We start from the raw sequence: 15,998 nt of genomic DNA, 5'->3' as shown, positions 1-15,998 counted from the left end.
CCTTTCCTTGGGAGGGGGTGGCCGGCCACCTTTGGTGGAGTCCACCTGGGACTCCACCCTCTAGGGTTGGCCGGCCATGGTGGTGGAGTACCTCCGGGACTCCGCCTTCCAAAGTGATTTCTTCCGGACTTTTCTAGAACCTTCTAGAACCTTCCATAAATGCACCGGATCATTTTCAAACTTATAAAATGACTTCCTATATATGAATCTTATTCTCCGGACCATTCCGGAACTCCTCGTGATGTCCGGGATCATATCCGAGAGTTCGAACAATACTTCAAACTCCATTCCATATTCAAGTTCTACTATTACAACATCAAACCTTAATTGTGTCACCCTACGGTTCGCGAACTATGTAGACATGGTTGAGATCTCTCTCCAACCAATAACCAATAGCAGGATCTGGAGATCCATAATGGCTCCCACATATTCAACGATGACTTAGTGATCGAATGAACCATTCACATACGATACCAATTCCCTTTGTCACGCGATATTTTACTTGTCCGAGGTTTGATCATCGGTATCACTCTATACCTTGTTCAACCTCGTCTCCTGACAAGTACTCTTTTCTCGTACCGTGTTATGTGGTCTCTTATGAACTTATTCATATGCTTGCAAGACATTAGACGACATTCCACCGAGAGGGCCCAGAGTATATCTATCCGTCATCGGGATGGACAAATCCCACTGTTGATCCATATGCCTCAACTCATACTTTCCGGATACTTAATCCCACCTTTATAACCACCCATTTACGCAGTGGCGTTTGATGTAATCAAAGTACCTTTCCGGTATAAGTGATTTACATGATCTCATGGTCATAAGGACTAGGTAACTATGTATCGAAAGCTTATAGCAAATAACTTAATGACGTGATCTTATGCTACGCTTAATTGGGTATGTCCATTACATCATTCATATAATGATATAACCTTGTTATTAATAACATCCAATATTCATGATTATGAAACTAATCATCTATTAATCAACAAGCTAGTTAAGAGGCTTACTAGGGACTCATTGTTGTTTACATAACACACATGTATCAATGTTTCGGTTAATACAATTATAGCATGGTATGTAAACATTATCATAAACACAAAGATATAAAATAACCATTTATTATTGCCTCTTGGGCATATCTCCAACATCTCTTTCCAGCAAAATTAGTTTCACCTCAATTAGAATTTCCTAGCTTAAGTTATGCATTATACGGTTGCCTCTTAATTGGAAAATAAAAGGAGAAAAGTCTTCTGGGCCGGCCAGTACTACCGCTGGTGGTACCGGCCCAAGTACCTCACATGCACATTTGTCCACTGGACTCCATCTGTCGCTTCCTTGCCGGCCCAACCCGCTGTGCGCCCCATGCTGCTTACCCCTGCGCACCGCCACGCTCGAGCTTCGCTTGATCCCCGCGTCGTTCGCTCCCGCTCCCCCGCACGCACGACTTGGCAAATCCTATACACCGACCAGGTCGGTGCCTACCAGGCACCGCACACCCTGGTCAGGTATTGGGCCTGGCCCATTTTCACCTTTTTTTTGTTTTCGTTTTCTGTTTCTGTTTTTTCTTTTCTTTTTCCTTTCTGTTTTCTTTCCATTTCTTTTCTGTTTATTTTTGTTCAAAATGAAAAGTTTAAATTTAAAAAGTTCAAAATTGAAAATAGTTAAAATTGGAAAAATGTTCAAATTTAAAAAGTGTTCAAAACAAAAAATATTCAAAGCGAAAAATTGTTCGCATCTGAAAAATGTTCAAATTTAAAATATGTTCATTTTCAAAAAATGTTCAAATTTTGGGAAAAATAGAATTTTTGAAAAAAATGTTCAATCTAAAAAATGTTTAAATTTTGAAAAATGTTCAATCCAAAAAAAAAATTGAAATGTAGAAAAACAATATTCTAAAAAAAATTTGAAAAAATAATTTAAAAAGACAAAAAGTAAACTTCTGGATTTAAAAACGGATTCAAAAAATTCTTCTTTTTAAAAAACGAAAATATGTAAACAGAAAAGAAAAAGAAAACGAATAAAAAAATAAAAATGACATTACATGATGGGCCGCGGCCCACTACACAACCGCCGGGTCGGGGGGTGTGCGGCACAGCCTCCGCATCGACCCGATCGGTGTATAGGAGGTCCCCACGCCTCGCGTGCTGCTCGCTCTGCCGCTGCAGCTCGCCCACGCACGTGGGCCGGCCTAGCTGCACCACACTGCTGCTTGCTTTCCCACCGGCTGGCCCAACTTCTTCACAAGCCTCTTCTTTTGTTGTTTTTTCATGCGTTTGTACATGGCCGGTACTACCGGCCCGGGAGGCGGTAGTACCGGCTCAAGATGCCTTTTGCCTATATTAAGATGCTCTTTACACATAAGAGGTAGTACCAGTCTACCAAGAGGTAGTACCGGTCGAGTGCGGATCTGCCCAGTTTTATGTTCCAACGGACACATTTGTGGAGCCCCTATTTATACATTTCTCCCACCTCCATCCACACTAGCTCTTCCCATCTATTATCTCTCCTCCCATGTTGACCTAGAAGAGCTTGATCCTCCTCTTGATCCCTCCACTACTCCTTGCATCTTTTTCGGGGAAAGGAGAGAGGGATCTAGATCTAGTTCTCCACCAACTGAATCCCTCTCCTTGTGAGGGGATCTTGCTAGATCTAGATCTTGGAGTAATTTGGTGTTCCTCGTACTATTTTGTCTTCCTTCCTTATTCCCCAATAGCTTTTGTAGCTTTGTTGTAATTTGGGAGAGAAGGACTTGGCCATCTTAGTGGTGTTCTTAGCCATTGCATTAGGTGCATCGGTTTGGGTTCTCTCCGAGGTTTTGGTCTCGTGTGAGTTCGTGTGTGTGGCTTGTTGACCTTAGTTGTGTTGTTGCCTTTGTGGCCTTGTCTCCTTTGTGGCGTAGTAGCCTTTGTGGCCTTGTCGCCTTTGTGGCATGGTAGCCTTTGTATCGTTGTTGCCCTTGTGGGGCCTTGGAGCATTTGTGCCCTTGTAGCCGTCTGTGACACGTTGTGGCCCTGTACTTGAGAGCCTCTAGTATTGTGGAGTTTGCCTCAAGCTTGATACTTGGGTGTTTGTCCCAAGCTTGTACGGGTTCGGTGACCACCCTCAAGGGTCCCTTAGTGGATGGATGCTTTCCCTTTAGTGGGAAAGGCTCATGGAGAATACAGTGGCCTTAGTGGCTTCTTGGAGTGCCTTGTGCTTCCACACCGCTCCAACGGAGAGTAGCACCCGCAAGTTGTTTTTTTGACTGAGCACAATAAAATATTGCATACTTACAATGATTGTTTAAGGTGTTTCTAGAGAGCAAATGTTCCTTTTCTATATTAGGGGATGCTTCTACTAAGCCTATCTCTTCTGTAAATGTTTTTTAGGCACGAGACAGCACACCAAGGAGGCATCATTATACGATTAATTATTTGGAAATATATATGTGCTAGAGATCAATTCATTTACTATTGGATATTGTATAATCTTTGGAAACATGTGCTAGATATGAATTAATTCACTATTGGATATTGGACAATTCACGGCAATACATAGCTTTGTACCATCGCTAGATCCTTACAGATGACAGAATGGAGTATATCTCAAAAACTGTTGTTCACATTACAACTTCCAATTTCCCGTCACTTATTTTCAGTTAGTTGTGGGTTTACATCTCTCCGTTGTATGTATGCACCTTAATTCTCTACACCCAGCTTACCAATCGATTTGTAGATTTTTTGTGCCCATTTTACCAAGAAAAATGTCACTCCAATAATTTGGTAACTGTACTATGTGAGCCCACATAGATCTGCTCTCTGACAATATTCAGTAAAGGCAGCTAAGTATTTACAATTCATTTTATGAAAATTTATTCAGACCAATGAGTAATTGTTTATCTATTTATGTCATTTAAAAATGTGATTCATTTTCTGTATACTGATGTTTAGTAAAAATTGATAAGTACAAACAGTGTTACTATTCCCATGATAAACACGTGTAAATCATGCACTTGGTTCAATGTTTTTCTACTCCTTTTATTGTGCATACAACCTAGAAAAGATAAACAAATATGCCGCTGCAACGCGCGGGGTATTGTCTAGTACATTAGAATGGAGATACCCAAACTATCTACAACGATTATAAATTAAAATTTAAATGAAACGTGCAAATATTTGATGTCTTCAAACTCTTTTCTTAACCCAAACGCTAAAAAGTGCACGGTGGCCAGCTTGTTGTCCCGAGCCTCCTTTTTCTAGCCATTGGATCTCAGATGGACCACAGATTTGGGCGCTGTTCCGACCGGTCCCCAACTGAGGGCACCACCTGCCTCACGCGCGTGTGAGGAAGAGACGCTCGGGAACGTCTCGTTCATTCCCCATTTCGACGCTCGCTCTTGCAAACGCCACGAGCTCCGGCGGGGCGATTTCGCTAGGGTTCCGGGTGAGGGGCGGCATGCTCGCTGGTGCCGCGATTCGCTAGGGTTCCATGGTGAGGGGTAGCTTGCTCGCCGGTGCTCGATTCGCTAGGCTTCCGGGGAGGTCCTCGTGAGCTCCGTAGGCGTAAGGAGCGGGAGGTTGACATCGTTGGGGTGAGGCGCGAGGTACTGCTTCGATCTCCGCGACGGAGATTGACCTTCTCTCAGGCGGGTGCAGTCGATTCACCGTCCAGGAGGCTCATCGCCGCCGTATCAGCGGCCGTGCACTAGGCGCGTGGTAGTGCGCCCAGATCGGGGACGGAGATCGTCCCGTGTTCGTTCGCCGTGTCCGCACGCTTGAGCAGTTGGAGATCCAGGTACTCAGGTTAGCTCTGTGTGCTCAAATCCCCCCAATCCCCTCAATCCCCCAGTAGGACTTGATTTTCTGGTCAATTTGTCCCCATTTTTATGGTGTGGGATTTTGGAAGTAGATGGATGGCAGAGCATGGACTCTAGATTTTCCCTGTAAATCCACTTTATCCTTGTTCTTATGGTTCTCATAGTTTCCCTGTAGAGCATGGTTGGAGTAATTTTTTCCCCACTTGGGCTTTATTTTTGGTTCAGTTGTGTGTGGTACACCCAAAATTAGATGATGTCAGTAGTGTGGTTTACATGTGTTCCAACCATGTTTCCCCAAGTTTTTGCAGTACATATCATGTAGGTTGTGTATGATCATGTGGACTAACTTGCAGTTGTGGTTGATACTTAGTCTAGCCTAAGTTGTTTTGCCTTGCTCATATAATTTGTTACCCCAGAACTACTAAATTGCTTATTCAAACCTGCATGATATAGGCTACCAAATTTAGATGATGCCAATAGTTGCTTACGTTCTCAGTGGTTATTTTTCAACTTGGTACATTCTAATTGATATGATGCTGCTTCAGTAGTGTGGTTACATATGTTCCAATCATGTTTTTCCCAAGTTTTTGCATAACAGAGCATGTAAATTTTGTATGATCATGTAGACTAAGTTGCAGTTGTGGTTGATACAGAGTTGTATGTTGGTTTTGACCCCTTTTTGGGGATGTTTAACTAGGGGGTTCAGTATATGCTACATTTTAATTGCTGCAATGGGGGTTAGGGTAATTGTTTCTGTTAACAATATAATCATACAAAATGCAGGGCGGTATGTTCTACAATGGGTATTTTTTTGTAAATGTTTCTTCATGTTTCTTTTGCACAAGGGATGATGTAGAGTTGCATGGTACATGTGTTTGCGTATGTAAGCATGTTAAATTGATTTTGGTTTTTGTTACTATTCACCAACAAGGTAGGGAGATGACTAAGAGGTTTCAGCGGCTACAACTACCCGATGGAGCAACGGGCAAACCTGCAGTAACAGGCGTGCAGCCTCGTCAGCAGGTATAGCATCTGACCTGAATTTGTTTTCATAACATACTTAAGTCTGCTTCTGAAAGTAATTGATTTGTTTTGATAGCATGCCTAAGTTGGTTTTTGAAAGTAAATTGGTTTTTTCTGACATTACTTTGTCCTTACTTTATGTGAAATATGTTGTTCCTTTTTTCAGGCTGGAGTTGCGGATAATCTTATGAACATGAATGGTCCGAACCCTGTACCTGCTACTAATTTACGATCTCGTTGAGCTACTTCAGGATTTAATCATGCAGAAAATGTTGCTGGACCTTCTGCTACTGTGGTTGAACCTAAGAAAAGCCGCGCGTTCCTGTCAATACGTCCAATTAATACTTCCTCGCCTTTGTTTTTCTTCAAATTTGTATATAATTTTCTTATGTTGTGTGAAAATGACTTGAATTATTATTTGACCTTTTCTCTGTATCATGGTGTGCAGCTTGGTAGGAATAAAGCGACTCCTGCTAGCTAGACTTGCGAAGTTGAATGAAATTTTATCTCCTGCCCAGAAGACATTGATCACAGAGTGGGGATGGGGAGGAATGATGATGGTTAAAGCAACTGAGATGCATGTTGATCTAAGCATGTGGGTCTTGGCAGGTTTTGACCCAATCAGAAGTGAGCTAGCCATACCAGGGAGGGGGACCATACCAGGAGATGCAGAAAGTTACAACAAAGTCTTCGGGCTACCCAAAGAAGGCTTGCATGTACGCTACGAAATGGAAACTGAACCGATAGCCTTCATGAATGAAGAGTACAACATTCAGGGTGGGTCTGCAACAGGGTTCAAGAAATGGCGTAAGATGATCCAGGAAATGGCAGGGGCAGCTGATATGAAGTTTCTACGGGCATAATGTGCTGCTGTTGTGAGCTGTTTTATATCGCCGTCAACAAGTGCCAATATCAGTCCAAGGTCATATCCAAGCTTAGTTGATCTCAATGTCATGAGGAGGTCTAATTGGTGCCAGTTTGCAGTTGATGAGATTGTTCAAGAAGTAAAAAAGATGGGTGTCAAAAAAAAATCTGTGTGTTGCTGTTTACATCACCTCGTGGTATTTCATCTTTAACTTTTCGTGTTTAGCCCTTTGTTTTGTGTCATAATAACTACCGCAACTTATGTTTCTTTTTTTTCAGCAGATCTGACTCAATTTTTTGTTACCTTTTGTTTTCTTTTGTAGATACTTTATCTTGACTCTCTTGATGTTGATGAGCCTGTGCCATCTATTGAGGAATGTCCCATACGCACTGCTGCATGGGACGACAAATTAATTCAAGCGGTCATGCGCAAAGATATGAAGTCAACTTGAGAGTTTGGAAAGATGAAGGTAATATTAACTACCCAAATAGCTATGTTTTTCATGTTACCATGTGCTAGTGGGTTACTAGCCTCATGTAAGTTCATTTCCAAAACTATCTTAGTTCATGTAATACCTAAGTTTGCTTACTGGATTCATCTAAGTTGTTTCACTAGACCCATCTATTTTTTTGTACTTCTGCTAAGTTCATGTAATACCTAAGTTTATTTCCAAAACTCTCTTAGTTCATGTAATACCTAATTTTGCTTCTTCTGCCTCATCTAAGTTGTCATATTAGCCCATCTAATTTGCTTTTTTCAAAATGGATCTTAGTTTTTCCTTTTTCTGTTTCACATACCTAAGTTGTTTTCTCTGGGTCATCTAAGTTACTTGCCATTATAACTAAGTTGCTTTACTTCACTCATCCAAATTGCTTCATAATAGTACATATGGTGTGTTTCTAAGTTGCCTACTAGCCACATCTAAGTTGCTTACAAGCCACATCTTAGTTGTTCCACTGGTTCTTCTAAACCGCTCATACTTAAGTTAAAATTACACACGTATGCTAAGAAATGACATCTCTGTTTTTACAGTTGAAAGATGGGGTGACTATTAGAGACGGTCTTTTTTGTCGGGACGACGAGATTAGAAGAGTTTGTATCATCAAGGTTGCCTAGGAATGTCCTATGTCAGGTAATTTCATTTTTTCCTTCCCACTTTAATTTCTGTGTCAAAATTTACGCAGTGATTTCATACAAAACTAAATAATTCTCACTAGTTTTTTCTTTTGTATTGTTGAGCATAAAAAAGGAAACTTGTTGTGATGATTGGGGAGCTATGCACCGATATCTCCAACAGGTTGGGCACTTTCGTAGAACAAGTAGGGGACCTTGAACAAGCAGAAGAGAGAGAAACAGGTGTTTGTGGTATAGTTAGGAAGAGGCAAAGGCCTGAACCTTCTATAGTTGTTGATGCTGACGATGATGACGATGCGGATGATGAAGACTACAATGCAGATGGTAATTATGATGACGAAGACAATGACGACGGTGATGACGAGGATGATTAAGGCGATGAGGATGGTGACAATGAAGATGGTGCCATCAAACAACATCCTTCAAATGGACAACACAATGAGGATGATGATTTTGAAGACTGTGGTGCTCATTTCGATAATACACCAAGGAGATCTCCTCGTTTAGAGAATACACCAAGGAGATCTGCTAGGTTGGGAAATGTGAACACAAACCAGAAAGTTTGCGTAGAAAACACTCCAGCGCCTGGACTGAGCCCGTTCTCAGATATCAGAGGATTTGCAGCTTCTGGAGGTGAAGATATTGACATGACAAACAACCAGGGCCCACAATTCTTTGATATCACGGAGAAGATATACCCCAATTCCATATTCATGGAGGAGATTGCTAGGTCTCGAAGGGTGTCTCCTGCAACAACAACACCACTGGACTAGTTCTGCAGGGACACTGTGGTACAGAAAGTTCAGGCAGAGTGCATTGCACTTGATAAGTTAGCAATCAGGCTGATAAAGGAGTGCAGATGAAACACAAAAGGGTTGCGCATCATGACAGACCTGTGGATACCAATCTGTAGTCTGAAATAGTTCAGGATCAGATGACAGTAAAGACTGCCAACCAAACTGCAACTCTGTTGGGACCAAAAACAACTATGCCAATGTCATAGACAACTATGGTTGGCACGGCAGCAACTTCAGCTAATCAAGCGCATGTTTCACCTGCAAGAGCTGCAACTAGTTCAAGAACAGCAGCCCACAACACAGGTGCAGCGCCGCAACCTCCTCCAGACGCAACTCATGCTATTGCACAAACAAAAATTCCAGCAGCAGCTCCTTCCATTCGTACTTCTCCACACCGGAACAAGAATACTCCAACATCTCTTGTTACGCCTTCTACTTGTCAAGGATCGCAGACGAACCGTGTCGCCCAGAAATCATCAGGTCCAACGCGTGAAACTTGCCCACCACCGCGACCTAAGGATCCTAGATGGGAGAAGGGTTGTGACCCCCCATCTTTTAATCTTGGGTTTGACAGCCCACAGAAAAGTCAACAACAAACTCCTGTAGTTGCAGCATCTGATGGGATAACACCAAAATCTTTTAGGTTCTTTGGGTCACCAAGTTTTGATGACTATGAAGATGTTTGTAGTCCAGAAATGGAGGAAGAAGCAATTGCTTTATGTACCAAGGTAGAAATGGAGAAAGGCTACTTGAGGGCAGAAGCTGATACAATGGGTGTAGGGTATCAATCTGAAGTTGAACTCCAAAAACCAACCCCTGTTGCCAACAGGGTCACACCTTCCAAGGATGCTTCTGGAAGCAACTCAGATGCAACTCCTGGCCGGATCATCCGACAGCTGCATGTTATAAGTCACCGTACATAGACTTTTCAAGCAAAAACACTTATGCCTGCTCAGCTGATGTGAAAGAAGTCTATGATCTAGTTACCTCGGGTGCTAAACGAAATGGAAGGGGTCAGCACAAGGACAACACCCCAATCATTGTCAACTTCGAGATGTTTTTTTGTCCCATCAGGAACTGGCAAACTCAATGATGCCCCGCGCTGAGTTAGATAACACAGTTTCCGAACTAGGTCTCGAATCAATTATCCTAAGGAAAGATAAGAATGACAAGAAAGTTGTGATGCCTTTGAGATTTATGGTTAGCACCACAACACCTATTTTTGTGTCTTTTTCTTCTGTTTCTTTTTTACTTGTTAATTACAAATATTCCAAGCAAAACTAACTGCCCCACATGGAATTTTCTCAAATGTTTTCTGTAGACATTACTGCAAGAATATGGTTGGAATCACAAGGATGTCAAGAAATACTTTGCGAAGAAGGATGCGCATCTCGACAAGAAATACTTGGTAATCTTTTTCCCCCTTTCTTCCTTTTTGTGTTCATTCATATTATTTTTGTAATCAATTTAGTTTGTTGGAGCTAATTTTCTTTCTCTGTCAACCACACTAACAGGTGTTGCTGCCTGTCGTCGTGGTGAACGAGCAGATGCCATAGGATGGCTTAGATTGGGGCCGAATGGACGCTAGAGGATTCGGGGGAGGGTTTGCGATTAGATGGGAAGAACTTCCGGATGCTTTCCTCAAGAACACAACCAAAGGCCGGTATACAAGAAGAGAGACAAGAGGAAGAACTCTTTACTAGATCGCGAGTTTCATTGATCTCAACATGGTTACAAGGTTGTGATTCGTGCCTTGCTACTACCGTGCGTGCATGCCCGTAAGAAGGGCTGCCCCCTCTCCTTATATAGGGGAGAGGGTGGCTTACAGTGCAAGAAACCCTAATGGCATCTTTGACTAGACAAACTACTTTACAAAGTTGCTTTAATCATGGATGATGCCGGAGTCCTCTTTAATCAGGGCTGCTGATGTCCTCCGGCTTCTTTTAGCGTCATCCCTCTCTTTGGCGCCAGGGCTCTGATTAAAGTCACTTTGCTTAGCTCATCCTTGTCCTCTTGCTCTGAAGGGAATCTTTGACCAGTCCTGCCGACAGGCCCTTCAGTCCGGTATCTTCTTTACCGGGTTCCGGCATACCCCCTTGGGGATGCCGGCTTGGCTTCACTTGACCTAAACCCTTACATCACTTTCCGGTAAGAACATTAAAACCGGTATCTCGATGGCTCAAACCATCCGGTTTGGCATGCCTTTGGCATACCGGGGGTTATCCCCCCAACATTAGTCCCCGAAGTTGGTATAGTCTGGAGGATTCTATCCTACAGACCATGCTAGGTTTTCATCTTTTCAGGATACCGGTTTAATCTCTCCAGCCTGAGCTTGGATCCGGCATCTTTGCCCTTCTTTGTCTTTTCTTCTCTTCGCAAGGCATCTTCCGGCATCTTCCTTTTCCGGCATCATTCGCATTTACTCCTTCCTCGGCGAAGTCGAGAATATTTTGGGCCCCGCGCCTGTCAGTGACATGCGCACTATTAACTGCCACGCCAGTGTCAGTTGTCACTTCGCTTCGACTCCCGCGCGGTGATTAAATGCCCCACTGCGGATCCCACTAGCCGTTTTGGATCCCGTGTGTGCCTCCGTGTGGCGTCCCATTTTCTCGCGTGTATTCCCTCGCCACGTGGCGGCCCAAGGCGCGAACCGTCGCGGGCCGCGAGGCGAACCGCCGCGGCCCAGCGGTTTCCTGCCCACCTTCTCTCTCCTTTATAAGCACAACCGCCCCTTCTTCTTCATCTTCTTCGCATTCCCCATTCTTCGCGCACAGTGCTCCCTGCCTTTGCGCTTCCGCCGCTCTCCATCCGTCGTCGCTCGTTCAAGCTCCGGCGCCCGGCGAAATCACGCCGTGCTTCCGCCGGACCTCGCTGTGCAGGAATCTTCAGCAGCATCTTCACCGCGCCCGCTGCATTCGTGCTTCTCCATGAGCTTCTCCGCCTCGCCGTCGATGGTGGCTGTTGGCGACCGCAGGCCCTCTCCTTCACCGGCGGAAGTCTTCCTTAGCGACCGCGCCGCTCAAGGTTGGTAGCAATCTTACTTTGCTCGCCGTTTGCTTGCTTTTCAGATCTTGGGTCTGCGGTGTTCTTATTTCTTCTTTTTCTTTGGTTTTCTTCTTACTCGTAGATCTTCACGCGGGGTTCAAGTGTGGGATTTCTGTTTTTCTGCCTACCCATCTAATGTCTGATGAGGAATCTTCCTCCGCATCTTCTTCTTCCCTTTCTGTTAAGCGCCGTAGACAATCCTCCGGCGAATCCACGGCTTCAGATCCGATGGAGACCGATTCCGGCAACCAGCAGGAATCCGGTAGCCGTCAAGAATCCGGTGGCCATCTAGAATCCGGTAGCTTTAGCCAAGCATCCGGTAGCCACCTTGAAGCGAGTAGCTCTGGTGAAGCATCTAGTAGCTCCAGCCAATCTTCCGGCGAGGAGCCTTCCCCAATCACCCGCGGAGCCTGGATGGGCTCCAATGTTACTGAATATGAGATCGACTGGTTGTACCGGTCCCGCCGGATTCCGGAAGGAGTAGTCTGCCAGATTCCCGGTGACGAAATCGAACCGGACCCCGAGCCCGATGAATATGTTGTTTTTCTCGCTCACTTTGAGCGCGGCTTCGGCCTTCCTGCCTCCCCTTTCTTTCGGGAGTTTTTAGATTTCTATGAACTCCAACCTCACCACCTTCCTGGCAACGCCATCTTCTACCTTTCTTGCTATGCCACCTTCATGGAGGCCTATATTGGCATTCGTCCCACTCGTGAGACGTTTGCCCGCTTCTTTTGTTTGCGGATAAACTCCGTCCAGGGCAAGGAAATCCCTAAGCCCAAACCGCCCGTGGAGTGCGGATCTTGCATCGTTGGCTCCCGTCAAGGGAGCACTTTTCTTAAGTTTTCCGGCCTCGAGTCTTGCCGCGCTTGGCAAGGAACCTTTTTCTATGTGAAGAACGAGGGCCGCGCCAATCTTATTGATCTTCCTCCGTTCCAAGCGGGGCCTCCCAGCAGAACCAATTGGAGCTACAACCCGAAGACGGATCACGCCGAAACCAACCGGGTAGTGCGCTTCTTGGCCTCTTTGAAGAAGGAGACCAAGATCTGTTCTGACGATATCATCCGGACTTCCATATCGCGCCGGGTGCTTCCTCTGAAGCGCCGCGTGCATAGGATGAGCGAGATGTACGGCCCTGGCGATCCTACCAAGATCACAAGCCATCCTCTTAGCAAGAAGGATGTCGTTCGCAAGGCTAAGCAGATTTGCCAAACTGCTATGCCATTTGAATGGGAATGGGGCCTCCTTCCCCTCAGCACTGCTAACCCTCCGACCCAAGAAGTAAGGGATTACGCAATTGGGGTGGTTTTTTCGGTAACTTTCTGCTTTTATTAACTTTCCTTTTTTCGTGTTTCAGGCCAAGGACCGCTTCCCCCTTATCCAAGCCGAGCGACGTGGGATTCCGGTGAAGCGCGCCCTTGACTCATTCGACCCAAATCCCTACATTTTTTTGGAAGGATCTGAAGATGGGCAGGACACCGGCTGCGCGTCTTGGCCGGGACCCGCCGGAGCCAACCGGGTCCTCCGATGACCTGACCATGCTCGAGGTATTTTCTTTTCCGGTTTCTCGTACTTTTCTGCTATCGCCTTCTTGCGAATTTTTCCTTAGCCATGTTTAACTTATAGATTCATGAGCGCGCGCCGCCCCTGCGCGCTGAGGCCGGCCAGGAGTTTGTGGACAAACTCATGGCCCAAGGCCAAAAGAACAAGTAGCCGGCATCTAAAGCCGGTTCCAGCCAGGCCCCTCCCTCCAAGCGCTTCCGGACTGAGCCTGTGGGGGAGAAGGAAGTGGGCGTGCGCCGCTACGGGCGCAAGGTGATGCCGACTGCTTCCGGGTAAGTTTCTTATTTTCTTGCTTGCCTCTTTTTGCCAAGTTCTTTTTCCGGTTGCTTTTTTCCAACTATTTCTCTTTTCTTTTTCTCAGCCCCGCACTCAAGCTTGGCCCAAGGCCATCGGGCTCTGAAGGATCCGCAAGGACCTCAACCCCTCCTCCTCATTCAGGCCCGGCACCATCTGGTGCCGGCAACACCTCTGCCTCCCTTTCGGGGGGCACAACAAATTCGGGGCGTGCGGCCCCTTCATCATCAGATCACCGCACGGAGGAGGACCTCTCCTTTTTCCCTGAGAACCAAGATACCGGCGCCAGCAACATTGGCGCCGAAGAAGAAGAAGCTGCCGGGCGGGCGGAGCCTCCTGCTCCTCCCATCCTTGAAAAGATGACAACTTCCGCGCCGGAATCTTCCGCGCCGGAAGGCTCCCAACCGGGTGACGCGCCTAGCGCTCCCCCTTCTCTAAGAACCATCCTTATGCCACCACCAGACGCTCCTCGCGCCAAGCCCTCCAGGGCCGCTCCTAGCGCGCCACCGCCCAAGACTTCCGGGGCCGCTTCTACCGCGCCGCCGCCCAAGACTTCCAAGCTCATCAAGGGGAAGGCGACGGCCTCCAGCGCCCCTTCCGGCGGCCAGCAGCCCCTGGTGCTGCACGTCGCCAAGGCTGCCAAGGATGCCGCTACGAAGGCCACCGGCCTCCTTGGCCGCATTACTGAGTTCCAGCGCCAAGGCCGGGACCTGGGGCACCTTCTGCCCTACGCCCAAAAGTGGAACGCCGCGGACATGACTCCGGCGACCCGCGGCCTGGGCAAGGACAGGCTGCCGGCACCTGACCCTGTCGGGGACCGGTCTTCCGAGGAGCACTTTATGCGGCTTCGCAGCGCCGTGAAAGAGCTCGACAGCGCGTGGTACGATTCCACGAACAACTTGATGGTACGTTTTACTAACTTTCTTCAATCTTTACCGGTTTCCTTGCTTCCGGCTTTGCTCTATCTTTAGCTCATGCCGGTTTCTCCCTTGTCTACCTTCCCAGTCCCCGAGTTTTGTGGTAAGAGCGCAGCTCTTAGCGCAAAACTTAACTCAAAAAACTTATCGTGAAACCGGCACTGCCAGTCCCCGAGTTTCGGGTTAAACACCTTCTTCTTAGCGCACAAATTGTCTTAGAAACGCGCAAAACCGGCACTGCCAGTCCCCGAGTTTCAGGTTAAGAATTTTGTTCTTAGCGCAAAACTTATCTTAGAAATGCGCGAAACCGGCACTGCCAGTCCCCGAGTTTCGGGTTAAGAACTTTGTTCTTAGCGCAAAACTGAACTTACTTCTTTTTCTTGAACAGCTCACGGCTGACGCTCGGAAGGCCCTCTTCGAGGAGCTTCTATGGGAGCATCGGGAGCTCGCTGAGGCACACGATAAGTGCCAAGGTAACTTTGTACGACCGGCATCTTTTTACCGGAAACCTTTTTTCCTTCTGACATTTACAATTTCTGTTTAACAGTGATCCCGGAAGCTTCCATCGATGCTCTCAAGGAGCAGCTCGCCGCCGCCCAACGTACGATTTTCTCCTTTCACCTTTGAACTTGGTTTCTTTTCCATCTTTACTAGCACAACCTTGTTAACATCTTCCTTTCCGGGTTGCAGGGGAGAAGGACCAGCTCATCCGGCAGCATCAGGAGGAGCTGAGCGCCCACAAGACCAGCTACCAGGAGCTCAAGTCCCAGCTTATTCAGCTGGGGCTTGACCATGCCAAGGCCCTCAAAGCCGCTGAAGCGAACGCAGCGGCCAAGTTGGACGAGGCTCTGGAGGACGCTAGCAACGCCACAGTGGTACTGCGAGCTGAGCTGGAGGAGCTGGCCAAGGCCCGGAAGGGTGCTGAGGAGAAAGCCGCATGGCTGGAGGAGGAGCACAAGGAATGCAACCAGTTGATCCTGCAGACTGACACACTTGCCTACCGTGAGTTCTTTTCTTTTACATACTTTGACTACTGCATACGAGCCTTTTTTCCTCCGACCCCACTTTCTTTTCGTCATCTTTCCTTCCGGTCTCTTTTTCTTCCGGATTCATTTCCTTCCGGTCTCTTTTTCTTTCTTCGCACAGGCCTCTTCCCGGACTCGCAGAAGTACGCTGTCAAGAAGGTTGACGCGCGCCGCAAAGACCAAGGCCAAGCGAATCTTGCCGTGCCATGGACGCCCAAAGACCATCTGGTCGCGCTTAACGCGCGGGTGTCTCACATGCGCACCATAGATCGTAATCTATCGGACATTCCTGATGTAGCTACCCAGCTCTTCAGGTCTCTATGGCCTGGCGAGGAGGTGCCGGATACCTTCTCCCTCATCAGCGATCGTCTTAAGGGTGCCGGCAGGAGGATCCGCGGGTGGCAGTGCTTTGCTGCCCGCGCTGGAGCGGACTCTGCCCTCCGCGTCGCCTGTTCCTGGTACCCGGAGCTCGACCTGGACGCCCTTACCGGCGTGCGCGAAGACGCAGAAACCGATCTGGACCCGATCCTCACCGCT

The sequence above is a fragment of the Lolium perenne genome, chromosome 4, assembly GCF_019359855.2.
Source record: "Lolium perenne isolate Kyuss_39 chromosome 4, Kyuss_2.0, whole genome shotgun sequence".
Taxonomy (NCBI): Eukaryota; Viridiplantae; Streptophyta; class Magnoliopsida; order Poales; family Poaceae; genus Lolium; species Lolium perenne.
This window is presented reverse-complemented; position numbering follows the sequence as displayed.